Raw genomic sequence first — 16,674 nt, 5'->3', positions numbered from 1 at the left:
CTTCTCAAGATTATACATCGCTAATAAGTTCGCCAGCCAAGTTTGCATGACCGGGGGAGTCTTATCCAACCAAGCTCTCGCTATTGTCAGCCTCAACACTGCGGTCGCTATAAACATAAATTCCTTATTTGGAGAATCACCCCCCAGGCCGATTCCCAACAGGATCTGCATAGGTGTCAATTGCGCTCGTAGCCTTAATGTATTGCGAAGGAAATCCTCTATATCTTTAATCAGAGTGTGTAGCTGTGGGCAAAGAGCGAACATATGCACAATATCTGCCTCAACTGTGTTACATTGAGGGCAAGTGATACCGGTGGAGCCTCCCCACTTAGCTATTCTCGCTGGGGTATAATACAATGAGAACAGGGTCTTATAATGCTGGGACTGCAGGGGACCTGAGCACAATATTGTACAACCAAATTTCAGAGACTCATGGAGACTTCCAGGCTCCCCCCCCCAATTTTTCAATCCACTTGTTACTTTGTTTATATCATCCATTTCCCTTTTGCAAGGCTTGCATAGAAAGATCTGATTGTACAATCCCCTCCTAATTTTATCTTCTCCAATATTTCATTCCTGCCAAACCCGTTAATGCCGCCCTGCTTTTTACTGAGAAAGCTCCTTACTTGTAGGAATTTGAAAAAATCTCTTCTTCCAATACCATACTTAAGGGTAAGGTCTGCAAATTGAGCTATTCCATCAGCGTCCATTAAGTCCCCAATCTGTTTTATCCCTTTTTCTGCCCACTCGGCCATTGTATTTTTTTTAAAAAACATTTTATTAATTTTAAAGAACACAAACAACTTTGCAAGGAACAAAGAAATATGACGACATCATTACAGTACAGGGTTGCATCATGTGGGAGGAGTGGGGAGAGCCTACAAGTGGTTATACAACATCTCAGTAAGGATATTCGGTGGGGGGGGGGTAGTGGGAACAACAGCAGTTCAACGGTTCAATGTATAACATCAAGTGGAGGAATCAGTGGGTTGTGGGGGCGTCAGTTCGACATCTAATTCCGGGAGAGGGGGGGGTACATATATCGCCACGGTAAGAGTTCCATTGAGTCCATATCTTCCCCCATTTACGGGGCGTACCTCGAGAAATATATACAGTTTTTTCCCTGAACATGCACCAATCCATGTTTTGTTTCCATTGCCGAACCCTGGGCGGTCCCTGAGCACCCCATAATTGAGCAATATCCCTCTTGGCGATCATATTACCCAGGGTTACCCATCGGAGCTGCGGCACATTATAGTCATTGGGTTCCCATACATTCAGCAAGCATCTCCTAGCCTCCGGCACCGACCGCACACCCGTAACCTTACTCATCACTTCATGCACACGAGACCAAAATAGCACTATCTCGGGACACCCCATATTATATGCAGGAATGTGCCCACAAGACCACAGCCACGCCGGCACAGGCCATCAACAGAAAAGCCCATGTGTACCAAGCGGGGACCAGTCACGTACACTCTATGGAGGATTTTGAGCTGCACAAATCTGAGGCGCGCCGGGATGGCCACCTCTTTGGGGGAGGAGATCGCCGCCTGCCAATCTTCGTCGTCGAGCTCTAGTCCGTCGCTAGTACAACTCTCTCTAAGGTGACACAAGAGATCAGACCTGGAATTAATCAATTTTTTATAAATGAGCGAAATCGTACTGTCCGGGACGTGCCCGTCCAGTAATCTGTCCTCAAGTGGGGACGCTTCCGGTATGTCCGTGCCCGAGGGGAAAACAGATAGAACCGCGTGACGGACCTGGGCATAGTGAAAAAATTCGCGGTCATTCAGACCGTATTCAGTTTTCAGTTCGTCAAACGTCTTCAGTCTCCCTCCAGCCCATACGTCATTCACCCTGCTGATACCTATCAAATCCCATCTATCAAATCCCTTCGATTGCCAAAGAGACCCGAGCCTATCGGAGGCATATAGTGGAGTGGCGCGAATCAATTTATCCGTCCAGCCTAACGCCATTGAGGCATGGCGCCATACTTGGACGGCTGTCCTGGTGGGACCCGTTACATTACGGGGAACAGGTCTGGAGTAAAGAGCTCTATAATAATCACCCCCAGGCAAAAGCCATTTATCCAGTTCGAAGGCTGGATTCGGTGAAGGGCCGTACATACAATGATTTATCGCCCCCAATTGGGACGCCCAATAATAACGACGGATATCAGGTAGAGCAATACCACCATCATACCACGGAAGTGTCAATTTAGCAATAGCAATACGAGATCTGCCCCCCCACACCAATTGCCTCTGCAAGCTCTCAATCTCACGAAAATATTTAGTAGGCACTATGTCAAGTGTATTTTGCAATGCGTAGAGGAAACGGGGCAGTGACATCATTTTAAACAATGCTGCCCTTCCCAGAGGGGAGAGAGGCAGTTTACCCCAAGCAACAACATCTGCCCGGAGGTGTTGGAGAGGGGGCAGCAGATTTCGGTCAAAACGCAGAGCAGGCTGCAGAGTGATAAAAATGCCTAGATAGGTAAATCCGTCTTGCGCGACCGCGATGGGCCAGCCTCGCGGCAGAAGGGGAGCGTCTCCCGATAGGACATATATGCAGGACTTCGACCAGTTAATGACGAGACCCGAGTTCTTGTGAAAAGATGACAAGACATCAAACAAAACAATGAGGGATTTTCGAGGTGACGTCAGATATAGCAGAATATCATCCGCATAGAGAGACACACGGTCCTCAAGCTCCGAGTTCCATCTAATGCCCCTCAGAGACGGCTCCCACCTCAACCAGGCCGCCAGTGGTTCCAAGGCGAGAGCAAACAGAAGCGGGGACAAAGGACAGCCCTGTCGCGTACCCCTGCCAAGCGTGAAGGGAGCAGAGACACGACCATTGACACCTACTTGAGCCATGGGATCAGTGTATAGCAGTTTTACCCACTTAATGAACTCCGGACCGAAACCAAATTTTACAAGAACCGCCCACAAGTACGGCCATTCTATTGTATCAAACGCCATAGTGGTGTCCAAAGACGCCAAAATGGCGGGTTCACGCAACGTCCCAGCTCGCGCTAGGACGCCATGCAAGCGTCGAAGATTAAGCGCCGTATTGCGATGCGGTATAAAACCGGATTGATCTGGGTGAACCAAGTCCCCTATGACAGTAGCCAAACGCGTAGCTAGCAATTTGGCCAGGATCTTAGGTTCGGCGTTGATCAACGAGATAGGTCTAAAAGAGGCACAGCGATCTCGTGGTTTTCCTTCCTTGTGAATAACGACTATAGAGGCCAACCTTTGGTCATGGGGGAGGGAACTCACCTTCAAAGATTCGAGGAACATCAAGCGCAAGTGCGGGGCCAGCGTATCTGGGCGAAGTTTGTAGAGCTCAATGGGAAGTCCATTTGGGCCCGACGCCTTGCCAGATCGGACCGAACGGACGGCAGCAGCAATCTCCTCCACAGTAGGCAACACCTCCAGAGCGCCCCTGTCAATATCAGACAAACGGGGAAGTGCAATATTCCGTAAAAGCAAGTGGGAGTCTTGTTCGGATCTATCAGACACTGGGGAGTACACTTCCTGGAAGTATTCGGCAAAGCATGTAACAATATCAACAGGGTCAGTGTAACTTTCTCCATTCGCCGCAACAATCACAGGAACAACCCGGCTTGCATTCTCCCTTTTATCCAGCCAAGCAAGCAGCTTACCAGCTTTGTAACCCATATCATACAGACGTCCCTGTTGCTCCCTGCCCATTTCCTTAGCAGCATCCGTGACCAGAGCCTTGTATTCATACTGCTTCAACCCCAGCAGATGCAGCCCCTCCGTGGTGACCCCAGAGTCCAAGTCTCCCTCCAGAGCAGTGATTTCACCCTCGACACGGACCACCACAGCACGGTTGGCCCACTTGACGCTGCCGATCAAAGAAAGAGCTTGGCCACGAATGACAGTTTTGTAAGCCTCCCACAGAGAAACCGGGGAGGAGACAGAACCCACATTCTCAGCAAAGTAAGGATCGTGTGTTTTAATCAGTTCGGCCCTGACCTTGGGATCCCGGAGATACCAGGGGTTGATCGGAGCTACGCGGCCCGCCGAACCCCGTTGTGCATCCACAACTAACCAAATCGGAGAGTGGTCCGAAATGCCTCTTGCAAGATGCTTTACTTCCTGTATGGCGGAGGCTTGGGAAGAGGGAACAAGAATATGGTCCAGTCTCGAGAGACTGCCGTGGGCACCAGAATGGAAAGTATATTGCGACTGCCCGGGGTGGAGCAAGCACCAGCAATCAGTTAGCCCCAAGGTCTCCAGAAAGCCACTCAACCAAGACTGGGCCCTCGGAAGGTCCCGAGGAGGGTAGCGATCACACAACCCAGAAACCACGGAATTGAAGTCACCACCAACCACAAGCAAGCCCTCGGGAAGTCCCAGGATAACCCCACTCAGATCGGCAAACGTGGTGGCCTGGAGGCCCGGGGGCACGTATACAGAAAGCAAAACAACAACCCTCCCCTCCCAACGCCCAACAATGGCGGCATATCTTCCCCTATCGTCAAGCATGACATCATCAATGGCCAGGGGGAGGGAAGTCCGAACTAGAATACCCGCCCCTCTGGAGCCCGAAGTGAAGCCAGAGTGCGCCACAAGCCGATAGCCACGCATAGCATTTGTTGCCGAGCAAATGTGTCTCCTGTAATAAAACAACATCAGGAGACAAACGTTTCAACAACTGCAACACTACACCCCTCTTGATCCCGTCCCCCAACCCGTTTACATTCCAACACAATATTCGAAGTCCTCTACCCCCCATCCCCGCAACCAGCCCCACCCCCGCTCCACATCCTAAGCAACATCCAAAAACAGAAGTTCGTATCGTCTTCGCCTTGCAAATAACAACAATGAAACTCAAGCCAAAACCCCCCTGTCCCCAAACATGCCCTATCTGTCTCACCCCCCACCCCGCACCCCTGCGAAAGACTAAAAAGCCCCATAAACTTGCAGTGTGCCTGTCGCCCTACCACCCAACTAGTCTACGAAAAGAAACCCAGAAGGAGAAGGACTCACTCCCCCCCCACCCACCCCCAAAAGGACCAAATACTTGCAAACTATAACGTCACGGCAATAGCCACAGCTGAAAGTCAACTATAGGGGAGCGGGGACCGATACCGGTCCCTATTCTTGTTCCCGCAGGTCACCTTCCGCACGGTCCGATTGACCAAAACCCTCGGGATGTTCTTGATCCATAGGTAGCGAGTCCAGCCAGTCACTCACAACCCCAGGATGGTCAAAGAAAAAGGTTCGATCATTATGTACCACACGTAGGCGAGCCGGGAAGAGCATAGCATACTTCATGGATCTGTCTCTCAGCCGCTTCTTAACCCCTTGAAACCCCAGTCTCTGTTTCTGGACCTGTTAGGTAAAGTCCGGATAAAAGCTGACCGTGGAGTTCTCGAAGGCGATGGGACCAGATTGTCTCGATGCCTGCAGGATAGCGTCTCTGTCCCGGAAATTAAAAATCCTCGCAATGATGGGACGTGGGTTAGCACCTAGTTTAGGCGTGCCGCCAGGGATCCTATGTGCACGCTCGACAGCAAAAAACTTGCTAAGACCCTTGGGAGCCAGATGGTTCAGCACTAGGTCTTCCACCAAGAGGTCCGTCGAGGTAGCCTCCGATTTTTCCGGCACACCAATCAGGCGAACGTTATTTCGTCTGGCACGGCTCTCAAAATCCTCCAGCCGCCCGGAGAAATAGTCATTAGCTTTCCGCAGATTCCCGACCTCAGCTTGCAATTCAGAGACATCGGTAACAAGGCTGGAAGTCTTGATATCAAGGGATTTGACCTTTTCATTCGTTTTTGCCAGGTCCGCCCTGATCAGATTGACATCTATGGCGACCGTATCCAACTTGAGGGACAAGGCCTCATATTGTTGTCCCAGCGTAGCCTTCATTCCAGAAATGGCGCCCATGACGTCTCGTAACGAGAGTTCCTCTTCAATCGAGGGGTCCTCCTGAGCCACGGTCGAAGGTTTAGATATTGCACCAGGTGATCCTTTAGTAAGGGTGTACCTGTCCATGATATTCGATTGTGCAGCGCCACCTCGGACACCCGGCTTGGTTTTGCGCTTCTCAACCTCTGGCCTGGTGGCCATCTTAGGTCCCGGACCCAGGAGGGCCGCTTGGTGTCGAGTAAAAAGGGTTACTGTAGAGGCATCTGCAGCACCAAGGAGGGTAGAGTAGACGTCTTTCTCCAAGCCCAAAGCCACAAAAGTCCTGCGTCAAACGTTGAAAGGCGAGTAAGGGCAATCAAGCTCAGCCGCGTAACAGGCAAAGTCAATCAGGTCTCCGGACAAGAATCGAAACCGAAAGTGACTGCCGAGCTCAGACGAATTCAGGAAGCCGTTGTTATTCGATTACTGGCCGGCTGGCAGAGATAACATAGCCCGGGGCACCACCATGAGCGGGCCCAAGAAATTCAAAGGTCCGTAGCTCCGGTCCCCAAAGTCCAAAACAATTTTCGAGAACGGATAAATGATCAGCAGGGTTTCGCCATGAGCAACCCGTCCTCCAAAGCAGGATAAGATACAGGATAAACGGTGGAGGTGGCGAGGGTCCGGGAGCCCTGTGCTCACGCGACCATCTTGGGTGCGCGCGAAGCGCCTCCCCCCACTCGGCCATTGTTAAATCGGCGAACAGTGCCACAGGGAAAGACTTATTCTTATATAGCCGGACATACCTGTTATATCTTCCTAAACCAGCCTTTTTTTAGAAGAGCATTTCAAATCTTGACTGCTGCCACTACAGTCTTGAATCTTGTCCTTTTATAGTACCCAAACTCCACTCTATTTAAAAAACAATTTTCTGCCTCCACTCCTAATACTACTGCATAAACTTCCGTGGACATAGTCGTAATTCTTTGCTCAAGTCCCCCTGCCCCAATTAATTTCTTTCTCTTTTGTGCTTGTCTTCCTCTTTGTGCAGTTCTCTTGCTTATTTCTTCTTGTCTCTTTCTGCACCACTCTTGCTTCTTTTTGTACTGCTCTTGCCTCTTTCTGTACCACTGTTGCCTCGTTCTGCACCTCTGAAACCTCTTTCTGCACTGTACTTGTAGAATTTTGTACTTTTGCTACTTCTTTCTATACCTCTCTCGCGTCTTTCATCACTTTCTTGCTTCTTTTTGCACCCCTCTTCCTTTCTCTGCATTTATCTTGCTTCTTTCTGAACCTTTCTTCTTCTTTCTGCACTTCTTTTGCCTCTTTTTGCATTATTCTTGCTTCTTTCTGCAGTTCTCTTATCTATTTCTGCACCTCTTGCCTCTTTATGCATCTCACTCCCTTCTTCACCTCTCTTTCTTCTTTATGCACTTTTCTTGCCTCTTTCTGTGTCTCTATTGCTTCTTTCTGTCTGTTTTGCTCCTTTTATGTACCTTGTTTCCTTTTTCTGTACCTTTCTTCTTCTTTATGTACCTCCATTAGTTCTTTCTGTGGAGAAGTGTGGCTCACTGGTTAGAGGAGGCAGACCTGGAAGCAGAGGTCAGCCCGGGACCAAGGTTCAATTCCCGGCTCGGCGGGGTCTTGAGTCCTAAAATGTCCATGGACTCGACAATTCTCGCTCTGGTGCCTACTCGACTCATGGGTTCACACTCTGCGACTCTGGGCAATAGCTTGCTTAATGTCCACAACGGCCCCTCGCAGCAGGATGCCTGGCTTTCAGCTTGCGGATACCCTGCCGGGGTTATCTCACAGGGGAATACCAGGACGGGTTCCCTAAGCAAGCGCTTAGAAACCGCTCGGGGATTTTGCGCTATATAAATTCCTGTACATTTATATTTACATTTACATTTACTCTTGCTTCTTTTCTGCACCTATCTTGCTTCTTTCTGTACCTCACTCTCTTCTTTCTGTACCCCTCTTGCCTCTTTCTGTTCCTCTCTTGCTTCTTTCTGCACCTCACACACTTCTTTCTACAACTCCATTGCTTTTTTCTGCACCATACTTGACTCTTTCTGCACCTTTCTAGCTTCTTTCTGCACCCCTGTTACTTCTTTCTGTACCTCTCTTGTCTCTTTATGCACCTCTTTTACCTCTTTCTGTACCTCACTCTCGTCTTTCTGCACCTCTCTAGTTTCTTACTGTACCTCTCTTGGCTCTTTCTACACTATTGTTTTTTCTTTTTGTGCATTTCTTCATATTTCTGCACCTTTCCTCCTCTTTCTGCACTAGCCTTGCTTCTTTCTGCATGTCTCTTGCCTCTTTATGTACATCTCTTGCCTCTTTATGCACTTCTCTTGCTTCTTTTTACACCTCTATTGCTTCTTTCTGCACCTCTCTTGCTTCTTTCTGCACGTCACTTTCTTCTTTCTGAACCTTTCTTTACTCTTTCTGTACCGTTCTTGACTCTTTCATCACTTCTCTAGCTTCTTTCTATGCCTCTCTTGCTTCTTCCTGCACTTCTCTTTATTCATTCTGCACTACCTATTTCTGTACTTCTCTTGCCTCTTTTTGGATTCCTCTTGCATCTTTCTGCACCTCTCTTGCCTCTTTCTGTACCTCTCTTGCCTCACTCGCCTCACTCTACACATCAGTTTTCTTCCTATAGATTTCTTGCCTCCTCTGCACTTCTCTTGCCTCTTTCTGCACCTCTCTTGCATCTTTCTGTACTTTTCTTCCTATTCTGTACCTTTCTTACTTCTTTCCGCATCTCTCCTGCTTCTTATTGGTGCCTTTCTTGCCTCTTTCTATACCTCACCTGCCTCTTTCTGCACATCAGTCTTCTTTCTGCACCTCTCTTCCTTCTTTCTGCACCGCTCCTGCTTCTTTTTGTCCTTCTCTTGCTCTTTTCTTTCTCCTTCTACACCTTTCTTCCTCTTTCGTGACCTTTCTTCTACTTTCTGCACTTCTCTTGCCTCTTTCTGCACCTCTCTTGCCTCTGTCGGAACCTCGGTTGCTTCTTTCTGTTCTGCTCTTTCCTCTTTCTGCATCTTTCTTTCTTATTTCTGATCCTTGTTTGCTACTTTCTGTACCTCTTGCCTTTTTCTGCATCTCTTTTGCCTCTTTCTGTACCTCTGTTGTCTCTTTCTGCCCCTCACTTGTCTCTTTCTTGACCTCTCTTCCTTCGTTCTACCAACTCTGTTGTGTCTTTCATCACTTCTCCTGCTTCTTTTGCTCCTCTCTTGCTTCTCTCTGTACTTCTCTTGCATCTTTTGAACCTTTCTTCTTCTTTCTGCACTTCTCTTGCCTCTTTTCCATTTCTCTTGCTTCTTTTAGCTGCTCTCTGATGTCTTTCTGCGGCTCACTCTCTTCTTTCTATGCCTCTCTTGCTGTTTTCTGTACTTCTCTTGCTTCATTCTGTACCTTTCTTCCTCATTCTGCACTTTTCTTGCCTCTTTCTGCACCGCTTCCATTTTCTCCTCTCTTGCTTCTTTCTTTTGTACCTCTCTTGTCCCTTTCTGCACTATTATTGCTTCTTTTGGTACCTTTTTTTCCTCCTTCTGCATTTCTCTTGACTCTTTCTGGACCTCTCTTGCTTCGTTCTGCATCTTTCTTGCCTCTTTCTACATTTCACTCCATTCCTTCTATAGCTCTCTGGCTTCTTTCTGCACTTCTCTTGTCTCCTTTTGTACCTCTCTTGCCACTTTCTACACCTCTCTTGCCTCTATCTGCATGTGTCTTGCTTCTTTCTGCACCTTTCTTGCTTCTTTCTCTACATTTCTTCTTCTTTCTGCACTCTTACATCTTTATGCACCTCTCTTTCTTCTTTCTGCTTTTCTCTTCCATCTTTCTGTACCGCTCTTGCCTCGTTTTGCACCTCTATTGCCTCTTTCTGCACCTCACTCTCTTCTTTCTGTGCCTCTCTTGCTTCTTTCTACACTTACATACCTCTCTTCTTTCAGAACCTCTCTTTCTTATTTCTGTACCTCTCTGCCTTCTGTCTGTGCTTCTCTTGCTACTTTCTTCACCCTTCTTCCTCCTTCTGTGCTTTTCCTCCTCCTTCATCACCTCCCTTACTTTTTTCCGCACCTGCACATGCAGTCACTTCCACAGCCAGCCACTCATGCACACAGCCATTCAGACATCCACTTACTTACCCATACAGTTGCTTACTCATATATTTCTCAATCATAGATGTCCAACAAAGTAGAAATGTAAAAGGCAGTGTATGTGCCAGTTGCTGTATATAAATAAGTATACATAAGACTCAGTGATTGTATGAGTGACTCTATCGAAAACAAACTGTATACTTGTAATAGTGATTTTATAACACACTAAGTATGAGTTACTATCTTTATGAATAAATAAAGTGGTGTTTGTATAAATATGTAGCTTACTAAATTCAAGTATGATCAATTGTTTGCATAAGTGAGTAGGATGACTACATATGTGAATAGGATGTGTGCTGGTGTAATGTCGATGTAGGTGTATAGGTATATTTAATAGTGTTCTATTGATCTTTGTTAGCATGTATGAGTGAACATATAGGTAAGTGTTTAGATGTGTGTGTAGATGTGGGAATCACTGAGTGGGTTTTTAGAAACTTGTATTGTTGTGTCAATGGTTTCAAATATGGTACTCCATATTTTATAATGAGTGTTGAAAGGTTACAATAGTGTATGATGAGATGTATCAGTTTGTCAAATGGATGATGTCATCAGTGATGTCATCAGTGATGTCATTTGAGATGGCATCAGTGATGTCATCACTGATGTCACTGACCATGTCATGAATTATGTAATATGTGACATCATCACCAGTGGATTGCGGGCGCAAGAGTTACAGTTAGTACTACTAACTATAACGGAGGAATTTCAATGTTTTTGTATGAGTGAAATGTCCAGATAACTATAACACCCCTAAAACCTTTGTTTTTTCAGTGAATTTCAATGGTTTTTTAAATGCTAATTCCTAACTATAACCTGCCTAAAACCTATAGTTTTTTCAGTGAATTTTGAAGGTTTTTTAAATGACAATTCCTAGTTATAATGTTGATCACTTTCCCATATTTTCAACAAGTAACCAAATCTGCAATACTACCTAAAAAAGCAGGGAATAGTTCCACTTACCACTAACAAATTAACATCAACATCTAAATACTGTAAGAATGTCAAATATGTACTGTGTGAATTACATTCAACTCACACCCATGTTTAAAGAGCAATATGTGATAGAGTTTCTAAGTACACACTTCCCACACCCAACAAAATCAAAATACCCAGCTCCACGATCACCACAACCATCACCACAGACCCCTCCCCCCTAATATCCCAGAGGCAGCGCAAAACAGTACTACGGACCTTTCCAAAATAATATATCTCCTCAACAGTACACTAGCTCAATCTACAGAGATGTGGCAAACAAGTATGTATATGGGAAAGAACTCGGACATCAACAATAATGTACACAGAGTTAAGACTACAGGTGAAATACTATACACAATTCACTATAGAAATCAAAAACTTTTCAGTGTGTACATATATCAATGATACATGTAGTGTACTGAATAGTGGACGCAACCATATTATCTCAGACACTAGGGAATATTACGGTCATGTACCTGTGTTCACCCCCCCTCCTTTGAAACAGAAGCGGAGTGGGCTAGTTCAACGCAAACAACGTCAATGTAAGACTATAAATAATTAGTCTACGCCTTGGGCGTGGTTCACTTCTGCAAAAAGAAGAGACTGCGCCACAGCAAAGGTCCGCACCCTGCCACGTGGCTGCGGCCATGACCCGTGCTTCCTCGATACAGGCCGATTGCGAACTCAGCGTCACACCACCGCAGACTTATGTCTGTATCGACTAGTACCTTCGATCTCCACTGTGGACAGCAGGGTTCACAACCTGAATTCAGCTTTGGATCTAAATTTGTCTTCAGTATCTGTGCTGAGAACTGACTTCAATCTATTCTGCGGTCAGTAGAGTTGACAACTTGATCCCAGGAGCGCCAGTACTACAGAAAATATTGAATTCAGTCTTGATTTATTTAAAACAGAGACAATTGCAGTATGTCCCCAGATTTTGTTAAAGTTTAAACAGTAGGAAATTCAGCCGTCATTTAATTAATGCAGAGACGATTACAGACAGCATGCAAATTAGCCTTGATTTATGAAAGGAAGAGTCAATTTTATTAATGGGTGCCACAAAAAACATTCATCTATGTCTGTACTAAGTACTACTTTCAAGTGTACACTGCGATCAACAGAGTTTACCACTTGATACCAGAAGCAGTGAAGCACTACAGTCAACATTGAATTCATTCTCGATTTATTGAAGACAGAGACAATTCTACTGTGTCGTCAGATTTTGTTAACATACGTTTAAAAAAACATTTGTCTATGTTTCTGTGGACTACTGTCAAAGTTTACTCTGCCGACAGCAGGGTTCACAACTTGAATTCAACTTTCCATCTACACTACGAACAGTAGGGAATTCAGCCTTAATTTATGTAATGTAGAGACACTTCTACTGTATGTGTTCAGATTTTTTTTTACATAAGTCACAAACATTATTCTTCGGTATCTGTGCTGACAACTGCCTTTGATCTACATTGTGAGGGCTCATGATTCAGGTGGAATGGTGATTGCACATAACGCATTCCAATAGCCAAAAGACATTGTACCAGTGCGACCCGCCCGAACCATGAATCATCGCAGGATGAGCAGACGCTGGGTTCTTCAGGTACCACTAACTCACTGCACCACAAGTCATCTCCACGTGGCCTTATTAAAGCAGAATTAACTAGGCAAAAAACAAAGCTCCCAGTGCGGCCTGCCCGGACTACGCATCATCACAGGTTACGTACACGCTCAGTCCCAAAGGTACTACTAACTCAGCGCACCATAATTCATCGCCACGTGGCAGTACTGAAGCAGAATTCAATAGAGAAAAGACATTGGTCAGAATGCGGCCCCCTTTACCACTCATTATCACAGGGTACGTACAAGCTCAGCGCCAAAGATACTACTAACTTAGTGCTCCATAAATCATCGCAAAGAAGAGTGAACAGTTTTATGTCATAGTGAGGCATACTGTCCCTTTTAAATGGAATTCATGCAGAATTCAATCGACAAAAGACATTACTTCAATTACTGTCCCTCCCTCCCCGACCACGCATCATCGCAGGGTACGTACAAGCTCAGCGCCAAAGGTACTACTAACTCAGTGCACCAGAAATCATCGCCACATGACCGCAATGAATGAGATGACTTATTGGGAAGAAAATGTATCAGTTTTTGGAGATATACTTCAACTTACTTCGGTGAATGGACAACCAATATTTATTGGAAAACTTGATTTTAAGTACTTTGCTACCAGTGCGTCCTGCTTGGACCATGCATCATTGCAGACTCCACAGAACTTTGCTGCTTCAAGTGCCACTAACTCTATCAACCACTTATCATCGCTGCATGCAAGCACACTAAATTACCAATACTGTGCAGCTCTAATCAATGTCACGTACTCAAGGGCTCTTGCTATCTGTTGCCTCCTGCTTACACTGTGGTCATCAGAGCTTACAATTAATTACACTGTTGATTTATTATTTGCAGACTACAATACCAAACTAAATATAACATTTATCAAAACCTACACAATATCCCTTTATTATGCTTCCTTTAACGCCTTTTTTTTTATAACACATATGGATTTTCTTGAATAATAAATTTCACGCTGCAAGTGCAAAGGTACACTTAATGATAGTCTACACTGTGGATAGCATAGGTCACAATCTGAACCTCACTTTTTCTTCATTGGAAACCTGAATTTCTTTTTTGGAGACAAAAATAACTACACCACTGGAAAAACCATCTGATTATGATAATTTTGTTGCTGAAGAATTTATAACCATCAATAGCACTTTTTCCCCCCTCAAAATACATACAATCCAGTATGCAACATTCAATTCTTTGAATGCAGCCTGTTCAGACCACGCTTCATCGTGGGTGAGCACACGCTAAATACCAGACATACCACTAACTCAGTGCACCATAAATAATCACCACAAGCCTTTATTAACGCAAAATTCGGTAGTAAAAAAAAATTATCCCCTGTGCGGCCTATCTGGACCAGGCATAATCGCAGGTTACATATACGTTCAGTCCCAAAGATACTACTAACTCTGTGCACCATAATTCATCACCACATGGCCGTATTCAGGCAGAATTTAACTGATTCTTCATTCATTATTTATAAAGTGCAGTACCAAATATAGTAACCTCCCTCAAACCTACACAAAATCGCCACTTGCGCTTACTAAGCCAGAATTCACAAGACAAAAAACATTACTATCAGTACGTTCTGCCCAGTCCACACATCATCGCAGGCTACGCAGAACCTTGTTATTTCAGGTACCACTAACTCAGTGAAAACCAAAATAAGTATAACACCTATCAAAACCGAGACAATATCCCTTTAGTATGCTTCCTTCAAATATTTTTTATATCACTTATAGATTTAGTTGAATAATCAAATGCACGCTGCATACATGTTCGATCTTCCACTTACACTATGATTGCTGATGATGCACTCCACCCTAAGATGTACACTGCGGACAGCAGGGTTGACAACTTCAATTCACCTTTGCATCTACACTATACACAGTACAAAATTCAACCTTGATTTATTTAATGCAGAGACAATTATACTGTGTGTATTCAGATTTTGTTAAAGCAAGTGAAAACAAGCATTGTTCTATAACTGTTCTGACTACTAGCTTTCATATACACTGTGCACAGTAGGGTTCACAACTTGAATTTACCTTTTCATATACACTACAGACAGAATTAGATTCAGCCTCGATTAATTTCACGCAGAGAAAAAAATAGTGCTGTTGCACTGCTAGTATGCGCAAGCTCCTTCAATCGTTGCATTCTGTGAACTATGATAACATAGAATGTAGAAAATTGCGGCACAATGTACCTCCAACACCGGCAATACCAAGTACCTCTGAGACATCACCATCAACATCGCACTAGACATACGTCCCCATTTTGAGAAAGCTAAAATGCACTACGTGAAATGCAATTGTTTAATTTGTTATGGGGGCAATCAGTAGACCTAGTTTACAGAGCAATTGATAACCATCAATGCTAGTTTTCCCCCCTCAAAGTTCATATAGTCCAGTATGCAACAGTGAATGGTTTGAGTGCAGCCCGCTCAGACCACGCATCATCGCAGGGTGAGCACACGATAAACACCACACGTACCACTAACTCAGTACACGTAAATGATCGCCATGTACCCTTGTTAAGGCAAAATTCAATAGTCAAAACACATTTTTACCAGTGCGGTCTGCCTGAACCACACATCATCGCAGGCTCCACACAAACCGTACCTACTTCAGTGCATCATAACTCATGAACCCTTTACGATAGAATGTCCTGTACATTATTTCACATACAATATTCCTACCTTTGTACAACAGAAGTCATAAAGCGTTATTATTAAATATCTGTATATGCTATCATGATTACTATTCTACTTGTTACCAACAGCAAAGTAATAAAATGGAGTTGAGCACACGTGCCCGAACCCACTTCAACTATCTATCTGTCTCTGTGTAATTATTGTGTTTGTAATATGCTGCTTCTCCGCCCTACCACTTTATATTGTGCTATAAATAGCGTATGCAACCAACTTACCTGTGACAGTCAGTGTGGGCCATTCCTCTTTTAAAAAAAAAAAGTATATTTATGTAGCGCAAAATCAACCCAAAACTATACCAGCTACTTACATGAGCACCATATTTACAATACATTTTCAGGCACACGTATATTACGTCATTACTCTACAATAACAGGATGTGCATGCAACTCCGAGACTCGAACACTAATTTTCAGCATCAAGTTGTACAGTGTACCTGAATGACTGCATTCGTATATAAATTAGCTGCCCTTCATGTGCCAAAAACTACAACTTAAACCTTTCACAGTCCTGTATTACTACAGCTGCAACACTCCACTGAATGTACAACAAACATTCATAATCACAGAAATGCGTTATGTCCACCATATTTTATGAATGCAACTATGAATGAATATAGAGTCAGTGATACCCCGTACCTTCCATGTTGGCCAAGTTGTGGAACTTTACAGATATAATGACACATTTGCTTTAAAGAACCCGGGTGATGTCAGCACTACAAAACGGACACCAGAATAACTTATTTTCTCATATAGCTAACAACGGGACCATGCCCATAGCTCTGAAAACATGGTTCAGACCCTCACGCAGCACTGGCATACATCAGGCCAGCCAACTGCACTTACGCTTCCAAGAAAACACAACAACGCTACATGACCCAGATTTCCATTGTAGTGACTTCTTAGTTCAAGGTCTAGTTGTCAGAAAGGCACACGCACTCCCTCATGGCTGGTATACACCCACACCACACCCATCCAGCACATGCGTCACTACACACGTGACCGTACATATAAAAAAGACGGGGCACACGTGCTCCACGCCATTTTAGAGTTGCTCCCATCGCAAGCACTGTGATGGCCCATCCTGGTGGTTCGGACGCCTCACATAGGCCCGAACCACCGAACAGTGGGTCCAGCACTACTTGCGTGGCCTCTTTGGTCACTGACTTAGTGGTACCGGAAGGACTGAGCGGGTGAAGAACCTGCGATGATGATGATGGGAGCACGAGTATGTTGTTAGCCATACAGTGGAGAAGTGTGGCTCACTGGTTAGAGGGGGCAGACCCGGACACAGAGGTCAG

Source organism: Lissotriton helveticus, chromosome 5_1 (genome assembly GCF_964261635.1).
Source record: "Lissotriton helveticus chromosome 5_1, aLisHel1.1, whole genome shotgun sequence".
Taxonomy (NCBI): Eukaryota; Metazoa; Chordata; class Amphibia; order Caudata; family Salamandridae; genus Lissotriton; species Lissotriton helveticus.
Note: the sequence above shows the minus strand (reverse complement) of the source record.